The sequence below is a fragment of the Aquarana catesbeiana genome, linkage group LG11 (genome assembly GCF_042186555.1).
Source record: "Aquarana catesbeiana isolate 2022-GZ linkage group LG11, ASM4218655v1, whole genome shotgun sequence".
NCBI lineage: Eukaryota > Metazoa > Chordata > Amphibia > Anura > Ranidae > Aquarana > Aquarana catesbeiana.
The window spans coordinates 230,757,022-230,780,951 of NC_133334.1; positions in this window are offsets into that span (position 1 = coordinate 230,757,022).

Sequence of the window (23,930 nt, forward strand, 5' to 3'; positions counted from 1 at the left end):
CTTGAAATTTTAGTGCCAGCTGCATCAGAGGCTGGAGCGGCAAGGGAGTGCTGGCAAGGTATCAGGGGTAAGGCGCCAATGTGTGTTTCAATAAAAAAATCAGGTTTAAAAAAAATAAAAACAAGTTTTGAAATTACACTAACATGTTCAAGTGTTTATGAGATTTTAGTAAGTTGGTTTAGATGCTCTTTAAACAAAATAAGAAAAAAATTTTTTGGTTTTATGAGTATTTAAAAAGGACCTTTAGTTTAACTTGATAGATTTAGAAAAAATAACAAGCAGCATGTAACAATGTCATTAATTTGTCCTTTCACTTCCCGGTAATTCTGCCACTTCCCTGCCCGCAGCAAAAAGCAAACTGCATGCATTCTCAGTATGGAAGTGGGAGTCGCACATGCGGTAATTTTAGCTGTGCATGCACATTTTAGGCACAGCATTGCTCATGTACAGTATGGGTCTCTAACCTCCTCCACCTATCTCCACCCCTCTCTGCCCTCCAGCCCTTCTCCAGCTCTCCCCTCACAGCTAAATTTCACGGTAAAATAAATATTTCCTAGGAATCAAGGGGATTAGAGGGTCCTTTGCATTCGTCTAGGCTGAAGAGCAGACTTTCAAAAAAAGGCATTTACACCTTTCTTCTAGCATTATCCATTATTTGTCTTTATTCAGCTTGCTCTGTCCTCCCCAACTGTTTAATTTTTGTCTTTGATGAAAGATCATTTTCCTTAAAAGAGTTGTAAGCGCAGAAGGTTTTTTATCTTAATGCATTCTACGCGGGAACAAGCCCTGCTGTGAAATATTAGATCAAAAATTGTAATTACATGCCCCTTTTAAACAGGGGCAGAAAAATTAGGCCCTGGGTGGTGGTGGTGCCACAACACTGTAACCCCTCACATAAATGCTTGTTGGGCACAAGACTGGGCCCTGCTGTGAAATATTAGATCAATCATTGTAATTATATGCCCCTGTTTAACAGGGGCAGAAAAATTGGGCCTTGGGTGGTGGTGCCCTAAACCAAAAGTATTTTTGGAAGCTAGCATCATCAAGATTGAGGAGGAATAGGATAGTCAGCATAGGCATAGTCTTCAAGGGATCCCACATCCATAGCAAATTCAATCAGTTACATCAGCATCAGGTGCTTGATATCTGCTGATCCACGACTGATTCATTTTTATGAATGTGAGCCCATCAACGGAGTCTATGGACAGGCGCACTCTTTGATCCGTTACAAACCCTCCAGCAGCACTGAATGTGCGATCAGAAAGCATGCTGGATGCAGTTCTGGCCAGTGGTCCATCCTCAAGACTCAGTAACCTAGTGGATGCTCTGTTGGAAAGGTCTCCAAGTCTGCTCTTGCCCCTAAATATTCCTGCACCATGTAATGCAGACGCTGGCGATGGTTGCTTGAACCAATCAGACCGCTCTTCCTCTGACTGAACGAATCTCCATCAACACGTTGTTTAGCACCAGGAAATTGTAACCTCCCAGGGTCTGGAAATGCATTGCACAAACCTTTCTTCAAGGCCTCCTGAAGATGTTTTCATCCTCTGCTCTCTCTGCGAAGGCAGGATGAGTTCTGCAACCTTATCCTTGTAACGTGGATCAAGAAGGGTTGCCAGCCAGTAATGATCGGTCTTTTTGATACCACGAATCCTAGGGTCCTTTCGCAGGCTTTGCAGAATCAGGGAGGCAATGCAGCGTAAGTTTGCAGAGGTATTCGATTCTGAGTCCTCTGGGTCACTAAGGATCACATGATCCGTAACTACCTCCTCCCAACCACGTACAACTCCTTAGGTTTCTGGGGACTGAAAACCATCCCTTGAAGACTGCTGCTGAGTGTTATCCTCTACTTCCATGCTGACACAATCCTCCTCCTCTTCTTCCTGTGTGTTTGGCGGGCCAGCAGGAATGCTATCAGGATAAAAGGGGCCTGGAGAGAAAAGGAAGTCCTCCTCTTCCTCCCGCTGTTCTTCCTCAAGTGCCCTGTCCATGATTCCACGAAGCGTGTGCTCCAGCAGGAAGACTAGAGGGACAGTGTCACTGATGCATGCATTGTTGCTGCTCACCATCCTTGTGACCCCCTCAAATGGTGACAGAACAGTGCATGCATCCTTGATCAGTAGCCACTAGCGCGGCGGAAAAAATCCAAGTCCCCTGACCCTGTCCTGGTGCCACACTCACACAGGTACTCATTGATGGCCCTCTGCTGTGTGTGCAGCTGCTGCAGCATTGCCAACATTGAGTTCCAACTGGTGGGCATGTCACAAATGAAGTGGTTGGTGGGCAGGTTGCATTCCCTTTGAGTGTCAACCAGCCGAGCACTGGCATTGTATGACCGGTGGAAATGACCACAAACTTTTCTGGCCTGCCTCAGGAGATCCTGTAAGTCTGGGTACCCGCTCAAGAACCGCTGCACCACCAAATTCAGGACGTGTGCCAAACATGGAACATGGTTCAAGTGTCCCTGTCAGAGGGAGGAGAGAAGGTTGATGCCATTGTCACATACAACCACTCCTGGTTTAAGCTGGCATGGCGTCAACCACCTATGTGTGTGCCCCTGTAGAACTGACAGAATCTCTGCCCCAGTGTGGCTCCTGTCCCCTAGGCAGACCAACTCAAGCACCGAATGGCATCTTTTAGCCTGACTGCTTGCGTAGCACCTTGAACGCTTACAGAGCACCGCTGGTTCAAAGGACAAATTTGCAGAAGAGGCCATAGAGGAAGAAGAAGAGGAGGGGGTGGAGGAGAGAACTGTGGCAGAATCGAAACTAGCATTTTGGAGGCATGGTGGCTGAACAAGCTCCAGCAACTCTGAACCTTGTCCTGCATCCTTCCCAGCTGCCAGCAGAGTTACCCAGTGCGCCGTGAAGGAAAGATAACATTCCTGCCCATGCCTGCTGGACCATGAGTCAGTGGTAATATGAACCTCACTGCGGACCGCCCTGTCCAACAAGGCCAAAACATGCTAAAATCAAGTGGTGGTTTACTGCTAGCAGATTGGCTGCAAGTACTTGGGATGCCTATTACTATACCTTCATTCCTCTCAGTGCATGTTTTTGAGAGAACAGATTAGGAGCAAGGAGAAGTCTGCATTTTTCTTTGATGTGGGTCTTTCAAATGCTGTTGCCAACGGACTGCATGGCAGCTCGTCATATGTCTGGTCAAGCATGTGGTGCCCAAACGGCTGATGTTCTGGCGATGCTTGATCCGCTTCAGACATAGGTTGCAAACAGCAATGGTGCGATACAAAGGGGCGTGGTCACCAGTGACATCACCCAGTGACACCGCCCTTTGTTTAATTAAATGGTGAGCTCGAATGACAGCTCCTTCTCAGCGCTATTTAGTATAGAAAAAAAATAAGCCCACAATTGCATTTAAAAGCTAACAGTGACAGTGAGCGTCGGCAAGTGAGTGAGCCTGTCTGTACAGACTGCCCCCTCACTGTGTATACTGCTCTGTCCTGTCCTGCCCCTTTCCTTGCACACACTACCCCCCAAATGACAGCTCCAAAATATAAGGGGAAAGAAAAGGGCCGTCTTCTATTGTCTAGTACATTGATTGCTTATACATTTTCTTTTTTTTTCACTTTTCCTTCTCTCCTTATTGTAAGTCACAATATATTCATGTACTAATCAAAAACTCAGTTGATATTGACAGTATCCCATGTACCAATGTTTGTACCTCCCCAAAGAGGACCTGTCACATACCTGCTATCACATAGGGACATAGGGGACTATTGGTCCCCTATATGATAGCAATAAAATCATAAGTTTAAAAAAAAAAAAAAATTGAGCCTCCCCAACCCCACATACACAGGCATACTAGAGCTGCATGATTATTCCTTAAAAAATATCTTGATTCAACTTCCCTCTCTGTCTGAACTGACATTTCCCCGGTTCTATATAAACAGTGCAGAGCCAGAGCTGTCAAAAAAAGACATTCCTCAGCAGAGAGAAGAGAAGAGATACAATGTATCTCTTGGTTCCTTAGATCAAAGGCATGAATTTCAGTCTGTAGATGAGGGCAGTTTAACCACTTAAAGACCAAACCTTTTTCTGACATTTGATGCTTACAAGTTAAAATCATTATCTTTTGCTAGAAAATTACTTAGAACTCCCAAACACTATATATAATTTTAGCAGAGACCCTATAGAATAAAATGGCGGTTGTTGAAATATTTTATGGCACACAGTATTTGCGCAGTAGTCTTTCAAACACAATTTTTTGGGGAAAAAATACACTTCCATGAATTAAAAAGAACTAAACAGTAAAGTTAGCCCAATTTTTTTGTATAATGTGAAAGATTATGTTACACCGCGAGAATTGTGAGAGAATCAAAATCTTTATTCTAAGCAAAAAAATTGCGATTCTCATTTTATCCAGAATCATGCAGCTCTAATGAAAACCAAAATTTTGACTCAAGTGGTTAAGTGGATGTAAAAACTGATGTAAAAACTGATCCCTACTGATGAAAAACTGATGTAAACTAATCAGTTTTTTCTTTGAAAAAATGTGACTGAACTGATGAAACAAACTGAAGGCCCCTTTCACACATGCGGATCTGTTGGATGGACTCCGCTTGCTCAGCAGGGATTGATCCGTTGATTCCTGCTGAGCCGGTGGATGACAGGTCCGTCTCTGCTCACTGTGCAGAGATGGACCTGTCAGATCTCCGCTCTCCTCTATGGGGAGATCGGATGAAAACGGTCTGCCTGTCCGTTTTCATCCGATCCGCCAGACGGATGGAAAATAGGACCACCATCTGTCTGGATTTAACAGAGCGGAGCGTATTGTATCGGATCAGATCGGATGTCAGTGGATATGTCACCCCTGATATCCGTCGCTCCATAGAGGTGAATGGAGCATCAGTTCAGGTCCACCTGAAAAAACTGACAGGCGGACCTGAACGGTCCGCATGTGTGAAAGGGGCCTAAGGCTTTTGTGTGTCCCACATGCCTTTTTGAAAACAGGATTTGATGTTTTTGTTGTTTTGTTGTTTAGTTATGACTTTCTTGTCATGATTCATATATATCGTCCACCTTATCCAGCCACTGAAGTTTGGTGGCTGGTCTACGCTTGGAACACACATAGTTGGGACATATTCTTTTTCTGTTGAGGGGGTTATTTTTTTAAGCCAACTCTATTCATCTTCAAAACTATATACCAAACTAAAGCTGGCCATACACTGATCAAAATTGGGTAGTTCAGCAGGGAAAGCAGCGTGTGCCTGTTCTGGCTCAACACAAGTTGATCACTTGATCAACTTCTATCAAAAGGAAATGCTGGAAAACTTTTGTCGATGGATGTCTGCAGCTGATGATCAGTGTATTCTGACAGCATTGGGCCCCCCTGTCATGATACAATGTCCCTGTGTGGCTGGGGGGATTTGTTAGTGTAGCACCCTCTAGTGTGTGCTAGAATTAGAGCAGGCAAACCATACTCTGACTCATATTGTAACTTTGTGAGTCTTAATTGGGTCAGGGTTCATTAGAGTTCAGGACTCGGTGACTTATCCTGGGAGCTCTCTGGTGCCTCTCCCTGGTCTAGAAGCTTGGAGAACCTCCTAGAACTAGAGGGTGAGGTTTAGGAGAAGCTACCTTGAATATTTATGGGGCCTTGGCCAATCCCCAGCAGCGGGCTGGCAAGGGACTGAGACAACCCCATAAATGGACATGGGCCATTCCAGCAGGGGTAATCAGGTGGAAGATGGAGATGCAGTGTTGAGAAGGCTGTTAGTGGCCATGAGGGGTGAGGGGTGACCCCTAGTCTGGAGGGAGGGGTCCTGCCTTGGGCCGTTGCTCGGGTGCTGAAAGGATCTTGCCAAAGACACAAAGGGAGGAGATCTTCCTGGAGGCATGGGAGCAAGAAAGGACAGGGTATTTCAACATTGTTTGAGACTAACAAAGGGGGGAGACTGCCACATGTAGCCAGTCTCCTTTGAAGACAGCGGTGGGCTTAAGTCTTCTGCCCTTTTCACTGAGAGATCTCCTGAGATTCAGCCAGGTAGGCTGGTGAAGAATCAGTTGGGTGGACTGGTGTAGAGAGGCAGCCAGGAGGGCTGGTGAAAGAGGCAACGGCAGCCAGGTGAGCTAGCATTGCCTGAAGAAGTGGTGCTGGGATAATGGTAACAGAAGAGCAGGAGGAAAGGTTACACGCTGTTTTACTACATCTGTGCTACACTTAAGGGATTGTGAGTTCCTGCCTGTAATGGGCTGTTACTGATCTGACAAGGGGTCTGTCAGCTTCTTCAAGAGTGAATCAGCAGAAGCTGGAAAGTGTGTGCAGGAGGAGAGTGAAGAGGAAACTGTATATATCTGTATATAGAAAGTTGTCCTTGAACTTTGCTGAAGTCAAGTGGGCATCACATGACCTCCCATCTCTATCCAAGTTGTTAACCCCTAATAAACAACAAAAACAAAGCTACAGACTGTTTCTGGCTGTGTGCCTGTGAAGATTCAGTGTGCCTGGCTGTGCAGGAGTGTGGGATCCCTATTCATCTGCAGCTCCTACGTGGGGTGTGCTACATTCATTTTATTGGGTCCCACTGTCAGAATACAATGTGAATGGAGGAATCTGTTAGTTTAATTGTCATTCAGATCACAACATCGGTTTCTGCCAGTTCCCCAGCAGCTGCAGTGGTCTACACGGAGATACATTCATCACCTCTCTGACCCTGGACATTGCCTTACTGATATATGCTTACATATCAGGATGATTGTGAGTGCAATACAGCCGTTTTTTTTCTTAAATCCACTTAATAAAATCATTACTACACAAGCGGTTGCTTGGTGCTTATCTCCCCCTCTCTCTTTCTCTTACTGTAACCCTAAGAATGTGGGAAACTCTAATGCCCCGTACACACGGTAGGATTTTCCGATGGAAAATGTGCGATCGGAGCATGTTGTCGGAAATTCCGACCATGTGTGGGCTCCATCGGACTTTTTTCATCGGATTTTCTGACACACAAAGTTTGAGAGCAGGCTATAAAATTTTCCGACAACAAAATCCGATCGTGTCAATTCCGACCGTGTGTGGACAATTCCAACACACAAAGTGCCACGCATGCTGAAGAAATTCCGAGACGGAACAGCTCGGTCTGGTAAAATTAGCGTTCGGAATGGATAGAACACTTTCGTCAGGCTGCAGTGTTTCAAATACAGCGCACTCTCTTCTTTATAATGCAGGAAGAACGAAGTAGTTTTGCTGCTGATATTCACACAGACGTCTCACAAACTTCTTTCTTTATTATTTATCGTGATTCCCTCAATATATTATGATTTGTCACATCTGACCAAAAATCTATATCATTTTTTTTGTGTTTTTTTTTTTCAAGTCTGATGTGATTTTTTTTTTTGGTTTGTATTTTTTTCAAGGCTGATCTTGTTGTTATTTTTTTTTTTAGTTATTTAACATCCTGAATATTTTTGTGTGTTTTATGTGTCAAGTTACCACAACACCATTATTATCTTGTATTATTTAATCTCAAGGAGGTTGCTTGGTGTTGGTGTCTCTTGTTAATTTCACATTGGATTTTTGAAATGTACCTGCCTCCTCACAAACAAACTGTCCTTTTTGAAGGAAAACACACATAGGTGAGTATAATTGAAACAAAAAAACCTTTATTAAGGGTTCACAACCAAACAAAGAGGGAGGCAACGCTGGAGAAACAGCAGAAATTGGTGAAGCCTGGGACCCCCAGGGCAGACATCAATTATTTTCCTGCAAAATTGGTGGCCTGAGGAGTCCATATATAAGGGAGTGCAGTCTGGTCCAGAAGTCCCAGAGATCATGAAAGCAGCAGATGACATCTGTGTCCCCAGGCTGTGGTCATACAAGAGACTGCATCTTTTGTCAGAGCAGACTGAACCCAGGTCATCACTCTCTGGTCTTCCTTCCACGCTTCCTTCCACGCTGTGGCTCTGGTGGTGTAGTTGTGGCAGGAGGAGGAGGAGGGGGAGGAGGAGGATGGTCAAACTCACTCAGGTGGGTATTGGGTGTGATTTTGCCCCTCACCCCCTTAGTTAAGACTTTATAAAGAAGGTCCTCACACAGCTGGCGTTGGCCCTCCTGCATGCCCTGCAGTTTGGTGGTAGCCATGCAGGCAAAGGCCTCTTCAGGAGTGGGGGTGGCTCTGAGGGACGCAGAAGCCTCCTGAATGAGCCTGTGCGCTGAATCCTGCATGAGACTCCCCTTCCTGGGTCTTTTGGTTGGAAGGCGGAGGGGAGGAACCTGTGATTCTGTCAGGCTCCTACTGTTCCCAGGCTTCTCCTGGCTGCCACTTAGCCCCGCCTCCTCCTGGCTGCCACTAACCCCCACCTCTTCCTGGCTGCCACATTCTACAGCCTCCTCCTGTGTGCCACATTTCAGAGCCTCGTCCTGGCTGAGGTCTTCCTGTGTATGAAAAAGGGACATAGTTTTAGTTTTTACTTCATCAATCACAAACAATTTTCATCTCATGACTGTTGCAAATTGAATGTTAACACATATAACAGATTATCATTCTGACATCAGCATTTTTCATTCTTGTCCCAATTATTTTTGCCCACTACTGTCTATTGATATGTAAAACACTTTATTAATTCAGCAATTACTGATCAATAATAACATCTAGTAAACATCATTTATTTATTGACCAGAAATCTGTGGAAGAATGCTATACCTGGCTCAAGCTGGGCTCCTCCACTTCTTCCTTGCTGGAAGTCCCAGGTTGGACATCGGAAGCCTCAGCTGGGGTGGAAGGAAGAGTGGAAGGAAGGGTTGAGAGGGATTCCCTGACTCCAGTCTGGTCTGACAGAAATCGCAGTCTCTCATAGTACCACAGCCTGGGGACACAAATGTTATCTGCTGCAGCTCCTGATCTCTGGTAATCCATGACCTTCTTGCGCTCCCTTAGATAAGTGCTCCTCAGGCCACCAATTTTGGCTTTTAAATAGGGGATGGTTGCTGTGGGGACCACTGGCATCACCAACTCCAGCAGTTTCTCCAGCGCTGTCTGCCTCTTTTGTTTATGATTATAATGTGGATGTTTCACCTGCCACAGACAGGGCAGCTCCCTGTATTTGTCTATGAACAGGGGGAGGAAGTTGTGGTCATTGAAGCCATCCATTTTATCTGCAAGACACAACACGAGACAAGCCCTAATGTCAGGCAAAACTCTCCTAATCTTGTTACAATATAGGCCTCAATCTAGAAGCAGTATAGGCCCAAGTTTAGATCTTACCTTCGTTATCACAATCGGCGCCTCCGATACTCCTTCCTCCGCTCACAGATCGTATGTACTACGCATGCGTGTTACGCTTTATAGACACTGCGCATGCGTGAAACTCCGCCTGCCCCTGACATTCTTTCTAGTCAATTCCCCGCCCCTTCTCGTTTGGCGCAGTGAGGGAAGAGCACATGGCGGAGACACAGCAGGTGCATGCTAATTACAGCAACGAGAAGGAGGAGGAGGAAGACCTGGAGCCAGAAACGTCCCGATCCAGAAGGGGACGATTTAAGGCAGGGGTCTTCAAACTGTGGCCCTCCAGGTGTTCAGGAACTACAATTCCCATCATGCCTAGTCATGTCTGTGAATGTCAGAGTTTTACAATGCCTCATGGGATGTGTAGTTCTGCAAAAGCTGGAGGGACGTAGTTTGAGGATCCCTGATTTAAGGCCTCAAATATGTCCTTTGGGGAGATGTTTGAGATGGTGGACTTCCTGAAGAAGGCCGACTATGACGGGAAGTATGGACCTTACCCCAACCCCAATGTCCGAAAGGCCAAGATCATGGCGAAAGTGGTCAAGAGTCTGCACTGGAATTTCGGGGTACGACGATCGAAAGATCAGCTCAGGAAGCGGTGGTCGGACCTCAAATTAAGAGAGCATGAGCAGTACAGAAGGATCAGGAGAGTGCTGCAAAAAAGTAAGTAGTTGTCCTGTGTTCCTATTCTTTATGTTTATTACGTTCGTGCTGCTCCAAGTGCTTTTCTTAACTGTTGTCCAGTTTAAAATGGCAACTTTCATGTTCATGGGCACATTATTCGTTTGTATAAAACATTGTTCGTTCGGCCTAGAAAACACCATTGTTTTGGCCATATGCATTTGCCAACATTTTTTATGGCCTACTTGTCTGAAAATAATTTGGTTGTGTAGATGGGTTTGTAACTAGAATGAAATGCAAACAAACTAAATTCTGTGTAAGGAGAGGACACTCAGCAGCAGTTTTCACTTCTGGACGCTGGAGCACTAGTGTGGGACACCAGAACACCCTTTTTATTAGGGGTCCCACACATGTGCTCCAGTGTATACTATAGGGGTGTCTCCATTGTGAAGCTTGTACAAAACAGGTAAAGTATTGAAGCTTGACAAAGGACAATAAAAATTCTACATCTTGGAACTCTGCCAAAACAGACAATTGTACCCCACTTCCAAGCAATGTTTCATATTCCTATTTCTGCCATCAAATATCTGTGTGCTAAGTATACCTATTTTTTTTTTACATAGGGGATAAAAGACTCGGAGGACACCCCTCATCCAAGGAGACCAGAAACCCCCCACCTCATGAAGAAGTGGAGACCCACCAAAGACAACAGGAGGAGGAGGAGGAAGGAGACGTGGTGGAAATAGTCACTACAACAGGTGAGTGTCTGCGACCAAAGGCTCAGGTAAGAAATGGATGCCGGCATACTTTACACATAGCTAGCAGAAGAAAGAAGAAAAGGACTGTCTCATAAAACACAAGGCTTTGTGTTTCATTGCCATATTAAAGTTACCATAATATAAAGTAATGGGAGCTCCCTAGGGATTGTATTATACTTTATCAGATTAGCATTCGCTTTCTCTAACAGTTACAAAGCGTGCAAAGGGTGGGACAGTGCCCATAGTGAAGTCAGTTCACTCTGTCATTTGTCCCATTTCCTAGACATATTGCTAGTAAGGTAATTTAAACACTTTACATTTGTGTAATACCTTTGTGAGTTAAATCTGTTGGCTGTCACACTACGTTGGTCTGACAGTACAACTGCTGTAACCATTACTTTGAAGTAGATACAGTAAAACATTATTCTTGGTTAAGTATTCCTGTGTGGAGTGTTGTTTCCTTTTGTATTGCTGACCAGGTAGAAGTTGGAGGTTGAAGATAAAGACAAAAGGTATATTATATTGTACACTGTGAAATTATCTTTAAGTTTATCACACACTAACATTACACTACAGCTGTGTCAAGGGGACTGAGTCAAAATTTAAGGGGTGTATAGCAGAGTACAGACCCAAATCAAATACCAGCAGCTCCTTTGGGGGTCAGTGCTACACAAGGATTTAAGCAAATGTTACCAAATCTTGTCCAACAAGAACCATTGGTCCATTGTTCTTAGTCAGAAAGCAGATTTAGACAAGATATGGAACGAAGGATCAAGAACCAAAAAACATCATATGCAGTCATTGAGAACAATCACTCAAACCATCAGATAAAGCAGCTACAGTTTCTCTAGATCTAGCTGATGTGTACATACGCACTTCGGTACACCCAGGCTTCTGAGAGTTTTCACTTTGGGTTCGTTCAACATTTTTTTGACCTTTCCACATATTTAAGACCTTTTTTCCAGAACATTGCTCCCAGTAGTGGCCATCTTGCAGAAGCAAGGGCTGCAGGTTCCTTATGTGAACAACAGCTGCGGGTGACTCAACATCCTCCAGGTCCTGGCAAACCCTGATTCAGAGGGAAGGCCAACTAATCTCATTATAATAATGACATTTCAGACATTCAGGAGAATACTGTAGAGTTGCCTTCACGGAGGTGACAGTATTAGGTCTTATGTAGAGGCAAGTCCTAGCTCTATCCCATCCGTTTGTATCCCATGGTCTCAAATGGTCGGGAAGTAGTCTGCAGTAATCCATGCAGTCGTTTGGACGCACTGGAAGATTGAGAACATTATAAACTGGCCTTCTAAGGTAATGAAAGATTTGCTTCCTATTCCAGGGAAGATTACCCCACAAATGAGACTAGTCCCGTTGATGGTGGCTAAGGATAGTTAATCTTATCAACTTCCAGGCATACCAATCATCAAAGTTTATTCACTTTCTTGGTATTCACTTGGTAGTGACCTAGCTCAAGGTCAATGACATAGGCCAATGGAGGCCGAAGTGTCTAACATCAGGGGTACAGTGATTCTCAAGTGGGGAAGTCGTTTGGGCAACACAGCCTAGGAGGCCTCAGTTATGCTCCAAACAGACCGCAATAGGTAATCTCCTGTTGTCTTGGCAAGAGGTATCTCCCATTCAGGTTTGCCAACAGTAAAACCTGTCTCAGCTCATCGTTCTGTGTTCTGGCTTTCCAGAACTTCCTGTCAGATACGGTAAAATACAAAGCCTTGGATGTCAAGGGTGAGTCCCTAGACCAACAAGCGGTTCAATGAATCTCAACTTGGCAGTAAACTCAATGGTCAAGAAGGGCAGTTATTCCTGCAAGAGGAGCTTTCCAGAAGTGGAAGCAGTGGATCTACTAACATCTAGCTGAGATGACAGGTTAGCCTATATAGCCACCAGACCCGGTGATCTCCAAGCTCCTCATCAGGATCATAGTACATAGTTAGGCAGGTTTAGAAAGTCCATCAGGTTGGACAAGTCCATCTAGTTCATCCATGATCCGTAGTCATACAGCTGGGATAAGGGCAATAATGATACGGTGGCCTTACAGGCCGTGGTGTCCTTAAAGTAGGTCTTTAGCCCAAGAACATCCTATTCTATTCTTCCTGAGATCTCAGACATTACACAGTGGAGCCAAGTTGTTTCCAAATTCAGCCACATTAGATCTAGCAACTGGGAGAATTTAAGGATAGAATCCTCTGCTCCCAGCTGCAAAGATTAAGACGTCTGCAAGTAATATAAGATAAGGGATTGAGCGGTAGTCAAGTCTTGGTCATGTCCTCAATTCCTGAGATCCAATGACCGCCGCACATTTGGGGGAACCAATTCCGAAAGGCCGGTACAGATCGTTCTTTCCCTTAGAACTTGCAGTGCAACTAGTGTTGGGAAGGTTGTCCCACTCCTCCATTCTTCTGAACAAGACTACATCAATAGGTTCAGTGACACTAAAGCAGTATTTCTTAAGGATATCACGTCTGGGGGAATTATTTCAGAGATCAAAGCGCCAAGCGGTAAACTACCTTATTGCCACCATAATCAAACAAAATAGCTCTGGTTTCTTCTTCTCCAGCACCAGACGAGGGTCTGCATTCTTGCTTCTTTGTCAAGACATCACCCTTCCAGCATGTCCAAACTGAAATGTCAGAGTCCATTACTCCAGCTTGTGGTGACGCAATGTGGAAGAAATACATGGAAGTGGCCCTTCTTTAGAAGGTCAGACAGTGGCCTCTGCAGGCCACTTTTCACTGTCCAATAAGACAATGGCATTATCTCGGGTCAGAGTAGCCTAAGGAGCTTAAAGGACGAAGATAAATTCCTCAATCTAGTGCAGAGTTCACTTTATCAAATGGGTGGCGTGCTCATGGGCAAAATTATCCAGAATGAAATGGGTCCAGAATTTTACAGGATACCAACCAGGTTATACTACAAACCATTTTTTGCCTACTGGAAAAACAATCAAGCAACATTGGAAGCAGGGGAGTTGACTTCAGTTCTAAACAAATCTAATGATATGTTGATCAAACGCTTCAGCGTGGCCCACCCTTATAGGTTCTGTTGGCGTGCTACATCCCATTCATGTATGCTGTCATTCTTGTGCCAGGAATACGGAAAATTGTATACTTACCTGACGGTAATTTTCCTTTCCTGATGCAAAGCATGACAGCATACAGGTCCCTCCCTTGTGGGTTTCGCATTTGAGTATAGTTACGAGAATGCCGCCTGGGGGAGGCGACTCATTTATATATAGTATAACCAGTCCTGATTGGGCGAGGGGCGGAGCCTATGTATGCTGTCATGCTTTGAATCAGAAAAGGAAAATTACTGTCAGGTAATGATACAATTTTCCATTTTGCTTTCACCCAACTCAAGTCAACTTCCAGTCAGGAGAAGACATGAAATGAAAAATGCATGTCCAGTAACAAGCATCTGCATACATTTTCAGGCGCAGTACACTGCATTTATATGCAATAATGTGTTGTTGCAATGTGAACGACTTCCATTGTTTTCTATGTGCCCTTGCAGTGCCCTGCGTTTGACCAGTGCAGAAAACATGCAGGTCACTGGATGGTGTAAATGAACCCTTACGCTATGTTTCCACTAGTGCGTCCCCAAAGTCGCGCTCTTTACACTGCGATTTTGCGATGCGATTTGTGGTGCGTTTTGTTGCGACTTTGATAACGACTTTGTGCGACTTGGATGTTCTGCGATTTAGTCATAGTGATGTAATTCCTTATCCTGCTTATTTATTTCCCCTTCCTCTTTCGTTGTCACGTGTTGTATGTTTGTTAGCAAACATGTTGGCTATGCAATATGTTGGGTCAGCAGTCATTTTGGCTGCTGTAGCAGCATTTATAGATAAAGAAGAGGAGGATAACCGGAGGAGGAGAAGGCATAGGTTTTGGATCTATCCCATCATCGCCCAAAGGGAAATGAGAGGCCAGTTTGGGGTCCTTTACAATGACCTCCGGGCTCATGAAGACAAATTCTTCACCTACACAAGGATGTCAATTAGAAGGTGAGAACATTTTTTGATGTCAACTTGCAAATGCTGCCAGATATATTTATGAAAATGTGTATATGCCTGGTCAGTATGACTCTTTTTATAATTTTTAGATTTGAATAGCTAGAAGTGTTAACTATAACCTGATCAAATTGTTATAAAAATGGAACTCCATTTTTAAATGTTTGATTTTTACATGGTCAGTGTAGATAATAGCCATATTTTTTCTCTTTACAGTTTTGATGAATTGTTGGCTTTGCTCTCTAGTCATCTAGAGCGACAAAACACAAGTTTCAGAAGGAGTATTCCAGCTGTTGAAACACTCATAATAACATTGAGGTAACTTTTCATACCTACTGTTTCTTCTTCTTAACTTCTATGTGGCATTTGGAGATCCACATCATTCTTTCATCATCTTTACATGAAGTCCAAAAATAAATACTAGCATGTAATTGTGCGTAAGCTTGTTTTTACAATCTTAACTTTGCCTCTACATCACCAGTGTCTTTCTCCTGCTCCTCTTCTTCATTCTTCACATCCTCAGGCACCTCCTTCCTAGCTCTTTTTTTTTTTGTTTATTGAAGTAGCTTAGTGTAAATATGTATCATTATCATAAAATGTATGTACTTTTCCATTTTAGGTACCTGGCAACTGGACATTCCTTTGCAAGTTTGCATTATGAGTTTTTGGTTGGCAAAACTACTGTCAGCAATATTGTCCACGATACAGGTCCACGATTGCCGAGACATCTGGAATGTCCTTAGGGATTTGGTCCTGAAGAAGCCCACTTGCGAAGATTGGTGCAAGATAGCGGAAGTTTTCTGGGATCGTTGCAATTTCCCAAATTGTCTAGGGGCAATTGACGGAAAACATATGAGGGTAGTGATGCCCATTGGCAGTGGAACAAAATACTTTAATTACAAAAAATATTTTTCTTTTGTATTACTAGCAGTGGCTGATGCCAATTATTGTTTTAGCTATATAGACATCGGATCATATGGCAGCAGCTCAGACTCCAGTATTTTCCAAAGATCATCATTTGGAAGAATGTTGCGGGAAAATGGTCTGGACCTGCCACAGGACTGTCCGTTGCCAGGAACAAATGGGCCGCCAATGCCATTTGTGTTTGTTGGGGATGAGGCCTTTGCTCTCAGTGAGCATCTATTAAGGCCTTATTCCAATAGGTGTCTGAGTGAAGAGAAGCGAATCTTCAATTACTGGTTAACGAGGGCAAGACGAGTGGTAGAATGTTCTTTTGGCATTTTAGCCAACAAGTGGCGTTTGCTACATACACCGATTAATTTAAAACTTGAGAATGCAATATCTGCAGTAAAAGCAGCATGTGTGCTTCATAATTTTGTTGGAATTCGTGATGGCTATCTTTTTGAAGATTCCCTCATGCACGATCTGGAAGGTGCACAATGGAGTGCCAGTAGGGGCACCACCAATGGTGCCAGTGTGCGTGAGGGATTCTCGTCTTATTTTATGTCTGCTGCTGGTTCTGTCCCCTGGCAGCAGGATGCCATAGCATAATGTATGTCATGCATTTTATTGTAATATTATTTAGATGTCTGTTATGTTTCATTGCATCCAAATGCGGAATAACAGGTCTTTACCACAAATTCGAAAAAAGGATAAGCAGAAAATGCATAATGTAACCAAAATAATTTTTAATTTCAAGATTTTTGTGCAGGAAAGCACAAAAAATTTTTTTGTTATGTGTTTTGGTGAACTACACCATTTTTTTTTACTTTTTAACAAGCACAACAAATATTAAAATAATAAAATATTTCACTTGGAAAAACACCGAAATAAAAGTCATAAAAAAATAAAATATATAATCTGAATCTTTTTTACAAGACAACTCTTTTTGCAAGAAGGCAAAAATAAAGAAATACTTTCCATGAACTCAAAAATTCAACAGTTGTTGTTTTGGCCTCCTCAACCAACCAAAAAATATAGAACAAGTCTTAAACCCACATCAAAAATAATAGTAAATTACAATTGCTCGTATGTTTTGTTTTCAGTGGTCCCGGAAACTGAACTATTGGTTGGTCCAGGGAAATCCACTGATGGACCAGGGTAATATTTCCTTTCCAGAAAAGGTGGAACCTGACTGGGTGTAGGCTGCCTAAGTTGGTGAGTGGTTGGGGGGCCAAGGGTAGAGGTAGTGGGGGCAGGAATTGGATGCAACATGCGTGGCCTTGAGGGATTCAGCATATTACCATACTGGTCACAGTATGGACGGTTTATTGGTGGAGCATACTGTGTACTTTGAAAGTGAGTGTATTGTTGATAAGGGGGATATTGGGGAAGGGGGGGTCGCATATATGCTGAAGATGTTGTTGGCCCCTCACCCACAAATGATTGAGCAGTTGACATCAAAGCCATCCTGAGTGCATACTCAGGGGGTACCTGTTTACATATGCCTAAAATTACAGTGAGAAATGCTGTGTCTTCACACTGGTTTTCAGCCATTTTAGTGGACATCTGACTGACTACATCTAAAATTTTATCCATGGGTTTCACAGGCCGGGTACTTCCCCTTGAAGATCTTCGCAAAGGCCATTGCTAGGCCCTGGTTCTGCATCCTCCTCATTCATTGAGTTTGATGTTGACCTTGATTCATCTACGAACAGTTCCTTGTCAACATTGTCTTGGAATTGTTCTTGCTCCTCCTCCTCCGCAGCTTCCTCTGCCTCATCTTCTGCTGCCAAACCCTGTGTGCTGTCTTCCCAGCTTGCTTGGGTTCTGAAATACAAATCACATATTTTTTAAGTAAGCATTACAATTTGATATGTACAATTCGTAACATATGCCTGCTGATAACTTGCTCTCGCATTTCCAACACTGGTTTCAAAAAATCAAGATCCCCGGCATGGGCATATGGGGCTAATCTTTTTGAGACGGAACCACTCCTTCCTTCTTTTAATTTGCGTAAGTACCGGTTGTAGCAGTCTTTGAGACTTCTCCATTGAGTTTGTAATGAGTGCACTACAAAATATAAAGCAAATAATAAATTAAAACCAAAAACTTTAGTAACTGCCTATAGGTCATTCATTTGCTAGGCTGCATAATTGATATGGATGGTGTTAAAACAACCGCTAAATATATTACCCATGACACCTACATAATTTGCCATGTGCTGGAGGATGTTGACAGGGCCATCTTTAATATTATTTAATATTATTTGGACCCTGGTCAAATATTATTTGCTGGCCCACACACACAGATTTACTTTCCTGCAGCCACAGGTTACAGGAAAGTAACTATATAAATTCCACCATGAACACAGATAGTGTTGACAGGGGATTCCCTCCTGCCAAACCATTGTGATCTCCTGGCAGGAGAAGCAGTCCCCACCAAGAAAACACAGTGCACATTGTTAACACACACCCATTGGTTACAGAATATTTAAATAGGTGCAAGGCGCAAAGTGCTAAGCAGCATATATCAACCACTTACTTTTTGAAGAACGTTCTGTGGCTGATAAAGAGTCCCAGGTCTCATAATATATGCGAGCCACTTCCAACCATGCTCTCTCCTTCTTTGCATGATCTTTGTAACCTGGATCTCTGAGGTCATATATTGCCGGACGTTGTCTGACAAGCCGAATAATTTCCTCATTGTCATGCACTTATCGCTTATTTTTTCGAGCCCTAGGCATGCTTCCTGCTGTCTTCCACACTCACATACATCAATATAGGAAGTAATGTATTTGGGAGGAGCAGAGATCATGTGCTTCCGTAGATTTCCATGGAAGTCGCAACAAAGTCGCGGTGTCAGACATGTACATACGACTGCATTGCGACTTAATACCTTTCTATGGAGAACAAGTCGCACCGAAGACGGAACAAAGTAGTGCAAGAACCTTTTTTCGAGTCGCTGCAACTTGAGTCGCACCAATTAGAACGGGGACCATTGAAATACATTGGTTTTGACTTGTCATGCGACTTGACATGTTTCAAGTCGCAAAATAAGTCGCAGTAGTGGAAACAGAGCCTTAAAGTGACAATAAACTCTGGTTTAATAAAATAATTTCTGTATATTCAAGTATGTTTCCTCAACTCAATATGGACCTTCTATTGACTTTCTCCTCCAAATCTCAAAATTCCTTTTTTTTCTGTGCTGTAATCTAACTTCCTGTTAGAGGGTTGAGTGTAGAGTAGACCCCTTGTCCCATCATTGATTCTAATGTAACTTACATACTTTGATGTATCTGTAAATAGTAAAGGTGGGGCTAAGAGGTATTAGCCTTTTCTGTGATTATATCCTTATTCTCCAAAAATAATCCATACACATCTGCTACTTATTGGCTATGTAATCTATTTTTTAAGAAATGATTTCTTCTGCCTCCTTGTAACATCCTCCAGACCCCCCCCCCCCACATCCGTTTGTTCATTTGCACACTACAAATCCCACAGTCCATAGTGTCTAGTCCATCTAAGGAGCGAGCAAGAAAGGGTGGCTACATTCCTACATATAGTGGGACTGTGGAGAACGAATGCAGCCACCCTCTAATAGTAATTCAGGTCACAGCAGCTAAAAAAAGTTTGGATATTTGGAGGAGGCTGAGAGCAACAGAAGGGACTTTTTGAGTTAAGAATACATACTTGAATAGAATTTTCTTTTCTTAAACCAGAGTTTAGTGTCACGTTAACATTCCTTACTGTCTATAAAAATGTAATCTGTGTGTAACATAGTAATTATTATTATTATTTTACAGGAATTATATAGCGCCAACAGTTTACGCAGCGCTTTACAATATAAAAGGGAGACAATACAGTTATAATACAATAAGATACAGGAGGATTAAGAGGGCCCCGCTCAGAAGAGCTTACAATCTAATAGGGTGGGGCAGGTGGTACAAAAGGTTGTAACTGTGGGGAATGAGCTGATGGAAGTGGTAAAAGATTAGTTAAAGACGTTATAGGCTTTCCTAAAGAGATGAGTTTTCAGAGATCGCCTGAAGGTAGTAAGAGTAGGGGATAGCCGGACAGGTGGAGGTAGCGAGTTCCAGAGGATGGGAGAGGCTCTAGAGAAATCCTGGAGACGAGCATGAGAGGAGGAGACGAGAGAGCTTGAGAGTAGGAGGTCTTGAGAAGAGTGGAGAGGACGGTTTGGGTGATATTTGGAGACAAGGTTGGTGATGTAGCTCGGGGCAGAGTTGTGAATGGCTTTGTATGTTGTGGTTAGTATTTTGAATTTAATTCGCTGGGTGATTGGGAGCCAGTGCAGGGATTGGAGGAGAGGGTTGGCAGACACTGAGCGGTTGGTAAGGTGTATAAGTCTGGCAGCAGCATCCATGATAGACTGAAGAGGGGATAGCCTATGGAGAGGCAGGCCAATGAGAAGGGAGTTGCAATAGTCAAGGCGAGAGATAACAAGGGAGTGAATGAGGAGCTTGGTGGTTTCATTTGTTAAAAAGGGGCAAATTTTAGAGATGTTATGGAGGTGAATTCTACAAACGTTTGACAACAATTGGATTTGAGGCTGAAATGACAAGTCAGAATCTAGGATTACACCTAGTACCCTGGCGTGAGGGGAGGGACTGATGGTTGCATTGTTGATTTTGATGGAAAAGTCATGGAGGGGGGCACGGGCGGGGGGGAATATTAATAGCTCAGTTTTAGAGAGATTTATTTAAAGGAAGTGGTGCAACATCCATGCTGATAAGTCAGTTAGTAAGTTAGTAATGCGAGAGGAGACTGAAGGAGTGAGGTGAGGAGTAGACAGATAGATTTGGGTGTCATCAGCGTATAAGTGGTATTGGAAGCCGTGGGCGGTTATCAAGTGACCAAGGAAGGAGGTGTAGATAGAGAAGAGAAGAGGTCCAAGAACAGAGCCTTGGGGGACCCCCACAGAAAGGGGCAATGGAGAGAAGGAGACAGAGTTGTAGGTGACACTGAAGGAGTGCTGTGATAAATCGGCAGAGAACCAGGATAAAGCAGAATCTCGGAGGCCAAGGGAATATAGTTTATTGAGAAGGAGCGGGTGGTCAACAGTATCAAAGGGGTCAAGTAGTAGGAGTATGGAGTACTGGCTGTTGGTTTTAGCAGTTAGTAAATCGTTAGTGAGTTTTAATAGTATAAACATACCTGTATGAATATATGAACCAAAGGTGAGGTTGCGCTTCTGTGAGTCGAAAGGAAAGCGGTAAATGTTTAATTTGCAGGCACCGACAATCCGCAATGGTTTTATATTATTAATTGCTCCTTTGTATGTTATATTAATATATTCAGTAGCAGGGGAATTGTCGTCATTATCTATCCTGAAGAACAGAGAGATTTGTTTATTTTTCTGTCATTTTTTTTTATGTAAAAGTTATAGCAGTGTACAACATATAGTATCTCACAAGTGAGTACACCCCCTCACATTTTTTGTAAATATTTTATTATATCTTTTCATGTGACAACACTAAAGAAATGACACTTTGCTACAATGCAAAGTAGTGAGTGTACAGCTTGTATAACAGTGTAAATTTGCTGTCCCCTCAAAATAAAGCAACACACAGCCATTAATGTCTAAACCGCTGGCAGCAAACGTAAGTACACCCCTAAGTGAAAATTTCCAAATTGGGGCCAATTAGCCATTTTCCCTCCCCGGTGTCATGTGACTCATTAGTGTTACAAGGTCTCAGGTGTGAATGGGGAGCAGGTGTGTTACATTTGGTGTTAAAGCTCTCACTCTCTCATACTGGTCACTGAAAGTTCAACATGGCACCTCATGGCAAATAACTCTCTGAGGATCTGAAAAAAAGAATTGTTGCTGTACATAAAGATGGCCTAGGATATAAGAAGATTTCCAATACCCTGAAACTGAGCTGCAGCACAGTGGCCAAGACCATACAGTGGTTTAACAGGACAGGTTCCACTGGGAACAACCCTCGCCATGGTCAACCAAAGAAGGTCAGTGCACGTGCTCAGTGTCATATCCAGAGGTTGTCTTTGGCAAATAGACTTATGACTGCTACCAGCATTGCTGCAGAGGTTGAAGGGGTGGGGGGTCAGCCTGTCAGTGCTCAGACCATACGCTGCGCACTGCATCAAATTGGTCTGCATGACTGTCATCCCATAAGGAAGCCTCTTCTAAAGATGATGCACAAGAAAGCCCGCAAACAGTTTGCTTAAGACAAGCAGACTAAGGGCATAGATTACTGAACCATGTCCTGTGGTCTGATGAAGCATGTGGGGCGGCGACCAGGTAAGGAGTACAGTCTTGCCTACAGTCAAGCATGGTGGTGGGAGTGTCATGGTCTGGGGCTGCATGAGTGCTGCCGGCACTGGGGAGCTACAGTTCATTGAGGGAACCATGAATGCCAACATGTACTGTAACATACTGAAGTAGAGCATGATCCCCTCCCTTCGGAGACTGGGCCGCAGGGCAGTATTCCAACATGATAACGACCCCAAACACGCCTCCAAGTTGACCACTGCCTTGCTAAAGAAGCTGAGGGTAAAGCTGATGGACTGGCCAAGCCTGCCTACAGACCTGAACCCTATTGAGCATCTGTGGGGCATCCTCAAACGGAAGGTGGAGGAGCGCAAGGTCTCTAACATACACCAGCTCCGTGATGTCACCATGGAGGAGTGTAAGAGGACTCCAGTGGCAACCTGTGAAGCTCTGGTGAACTCCTTGCCCAAGAGGGTTAAGGCAGTGCTTGCTGGAAATTATTGGTGGCCACACAAAATATTGACACTTTGAGCCCAATTTGGACATTTTCACTTAGGGGTGTACTCACTTTTATTGCCAGCGGTTTAGACATTAATGGCTGTGTGTTGAGTTACTTTGAGGGAACAGCAAATTTACACTGTTATACAAGCTGTACACTCACCACTTTACATTGTAGCAAAGTGTCATTTCTTCAGTGTTGTCACATGAAAAGGTATAATAAAATATTTACAAAAAAATGTGAGGGGTGTACTCACTTTTGTGAGATACTGTGTATGTGTGTGTGTGTGTGTGTATATATATATATATATATATATATATATATATATATATATATATATATATATATATATATATATATATATATATATATATATATATATATATAGGTATATATATACCATATATATATACGGTATATATATACCTATATATATATATATATTAATAATAATTAACATCTTCCGAGATTCGAATTTTGTATAGAATGAATTCAAATTTGAATAGAAAAGATTAGAATAGAATAGAAAATAATAGAATAGAAAAACAAAAGAACAGAATAGAATAAAATATAATATATGTTATATTTTTTTCTATTCTGTTCTATTGTTTTTCTATGCTATTCTTTTCTATTATTTTCTATTCTATTCTAATCTTTTCTATTCAAATTTCAAGTCATTCTATACGAAATTCGAATTTCGAAAGATGGATATATACAGTTGTGCTCATAAGTTTACATACCCTGGCAGAATTTATGATTTATTGGCCATTTTTCAGAGAATAGGACTGATAACACAAAACATTTCTTTCACTCATGGTTAGTGTTTGACTGAAGCCATTTATTATCAACTGTGTGTTTACTCTTTTTAAATCGTAATCACAACAGAAACTACCCAAATGATCCTGATCAAGCGTTTACATACCCTGGTGATTTTGGCCTGATTACATGCACACAAATTGACACAAAGGGGTCCTAATGGCTATTAAAGGTAACCATCCTCACCTGTGATCTGTTTGCTTGTAATTAGTGTGTGTGTATAAAAGGTCAATGAGTTTCTGGACTCACAGACCCTTGCATCTTTCATCTAGTGCTGCACTGACGTTTCTGGATTCTGAGTCATGGGGAAAGCAAAAGAATTGTCAAAGGATCTGAAAAGATAGTTGAATTGTACAAAACAAGAAAGGGATATAAAAAGTTATCCAGGGAATTGAGAATGCCAATCAGCAGTGTTCAAATTTTAATCAAGAAGTGGAAAATGAGGGGTTCTGTTGAAACCAAACCACAGTCATGTAGACCTACACCTTACTACACTATAGGTGGTCTTTGTTTTCTTTTTGGTGTACATGTATGGTAATCTAACCTGTGGAGAAATGCTCTTAGAGGGGATAACAGGATTTGAGCCATAATCTCTGTGTAGTCCATGGTGAATAGGAACAAGCCTGATGGAGGTATGAGCGTCGTTAGACCACCTGTAATGTAGTGGTCCACTTCTGAGGGTAAGAGGCCCAGTTTGCTGTGACGTTGGTGGAGGATCGTCTTTTCACCTGCAGATTTACCTCTGTTATACACTCTGGGTGCTCCTTTGGATCTGTGAAATTTTTCTGAAGGGACTTTTTTTTTATTAAGCACGGC